The sequence below is a fragment of the Sparus aurata genome, chromosome 24 (assembly GCF_900880675.1).
Source record: "Sparus aurata chromosome 24, fSpaAur1.1, whole genome shotgun sequence".
Taxonomy (NCBI): domain Eukaryota; kingdom Metazoa; phylum Chordata; class Actinopteri; order Spariformes; family Sparidae; genus Sparus; species Sparus aurata.
Genome location: NC_044210.1, coordinates 1,472,696 through 1,475,471, shown reverse-complemented (window position 1 = coordinate 1,475,471; position 2,776 = coordinate 1,472,696).

The following is a 2,776-nucleotide window of genomic DNA, read 5'->3' as shown; positions in this document are numbered from 1 at the left end:
TAAACTTTTTCGAGATGGAGCTCGGCATCCTGACATCCGAGGTGGAGCAAAATAAAGATTTGCGTTTTGGCAGTCTGAAAAATGGAATTAAAGGAGGTCATAAAAACGCTGTATGGAAGAGAATAACGGAGGCAGTCAACAGCGTTGCCAGAGGAACGGACTCCGGCTGAGGTGACGCAGACGCAGTCGCGTCAGAGCCAGAGCAGAATGGTAACTAACAACCCCCTTTTGCTTGCATTGTAAAATCTATCAAACTCTGACTGTTCACATTTCCTACACATAATTAGGCTTACACATGTTACATGGGTATACATTTTTATTGTATTTTTAAATGCTTCACAGCCAGGCACCAGCATCATGTCGGCCAGGTCTCCTCCCCAGAGCGCGTGCCCTCTGGCCCTGGTCCTGCTCCCAGACCAAACATCATCACGGCAGAGGTCCTGGACAGACAAATAGAAATATGCAGTTTATTGGCCTCAGTTGTCGGCGCACATGAGGCAACAAATAACACATTAAAAGAAGTTAATGAAACTCTAAAAAAGCCTGAATAAAGTCTAAAAATGACTAAATGTTGTCCATTTTCTGTCTTTATTATGCCTTTAGCCAATTCCACCAATAATTCACATTACTGATTAAATACTGCAGAGCATTTGCAAGAGTTTAAGGTATACTTTACGTTTTAAAGGTGATGAATGAGGTCCTGTCTCCTCCGTATAGCCCCCAGTGGAGGCTGTGCTGGCCACAGTTCAATGGGCATTGGCTCATCTGGCTGCGCCGGCACATCGAAGGCACTCACTCCATTCACTAATACAATGTTGTGCAAAACTTGACAGGCCAAAATGATATCGCACACTTTCTCCGGGGTATACAGCAGCGTTCCCCCTGCTGGTCCGAGACAGAGCCACCTGCCCTTCAGCAACCCGAAGCAGCTCCACTGTGACCCGTGTGCGTGTGTGCGTTCCTGCTCTGTAGCAGGGTTATTAGATATTCAGGGTTCTCCCCAGAAATTCTTAGTATAGCGGCGCACCGTCTGTCCAGGGGGGGGGGGGGGGGTGCGCGACCGCTCGTCAATGTCAGTCCGGGGGGGCGCTCGTCAACCGCTCGTCAACGTCAGTCCGGGGGGGGGGAGACACGGACGTACGGACAGCCGGTCATCAACTCCGTCAGTACGGACGGACGCTCATCGCCGTCAGCCGGGAGCTCCTAGCCGTCAACCGGGGGACGGCGGACGGACGGACGGACGCTCGACACTGTCACGCGCGGAGTATAGCGGCGCTGACCGAGCGGTAGAGCGGCGCAGCGCCGCTGTTCCACCGTCTGGGGAGAACCCTGATATTCCATTAATTAGTTGTCACGTAGCCTATCATATTTTATATTACAAAAAAGTGGTAGCCTTTCAGTAAGAATGTGGGCTTTTAAAAAAAATGTTTTTGTTTTATTCGTTTTAAGAACCCGTTTTGATCTGATCTAAATATGTGACTGCTTATGCTTAATGACAGCTGAGGTTTGTTTAATAATTATTTTCAGACTCAGCCAGATTTTGCTGTGCTGCACCGCAAATCCACAGACTCAAATTTGCGTACACGATCTCAGACCTGACGTGAGATTTGATCGTAGCTTCCACTCACGTTCAGATTGATAAATGCCGAAGTTTGCGTGGAAATGGTCGTACGCACGTTTTTCTGTCGTACGTTCGTTTGATAAATGAGGGCCAGTGAGTGCAAAGAGAAAGAAAGACTACATTGTCATCACATTTTCAAGGAGGTAACAATATTGGAAACCCTATACCCCCCCGCATGTCAGTCCGCCACCGACATGGATTTTTATTGACAAATAATACTGTACAAATATATATATATATATATTCACATCATATGCAATTTTTTTTCCCCCACACAGTGAGTGCAAAGAGAAACAAAGACACTACATTTTCATCACATTTTCAAGGAGGTAACAATATTTGTCAGTCCGCCAATGACATGGATTTTTATTGACAAATAATACTGTACAAATATATATGTATATATATATATATATATATATATATATATAATGTATATATTCACTCACATCATATGCAACATTTCCCCCACACAGTGAGTGCAAAGAGAAAGAGAAAGAACGCTTTCAAGAGGCCATCCTTCGGTGCTTTCTTAGTGGCTGGCACCCTTCTTGATTTAACCTTCTTTCCAGCTGGTCTTCAAAGTGCTTTGTTTCACCGATAAGGAACAAATAAAAACAAAAACAGTGACCTGGATAACACAAAATATTGGCTTTAACCCTATATTAAGAAAATCAGAAACAGTATGTAAGAAAAACATAAATCCTATTTTGTAGAAACGATGTGCAGGAAAAATACAATATGCACAGTTATTAAATGTAATGCTTTAACAAGAAATTGAGACTTGTTTTTGGACAAATCATCTCATTCGTTATGTATAGGTACTGCAGTTCAGTATAAAGCGAAACCCTATCAACTTAGGGTTGTCTCAATCATGAAATTTTAGCTGTCGTACAAGTAATTTAACTCTGCTCCACATAGATGTATTTAAAATAACTTGTTCTAACAAGAACAAGTTCTATCTAACAATGAAAAAGGGTTTCACCACAATGTGGATAAATACCTGTAAATACTGTATAAAACTTTAAAAAGAACAATGCTTGCACAACTAAGATAACTTAAAATATAGGCTGTAAATGGATTATTGCACTTGCATTCAAGGTAAACCTTAAGTGTCTAACTGAAAGTCATGTCTTCTTGTTATTTTTGTTGTAC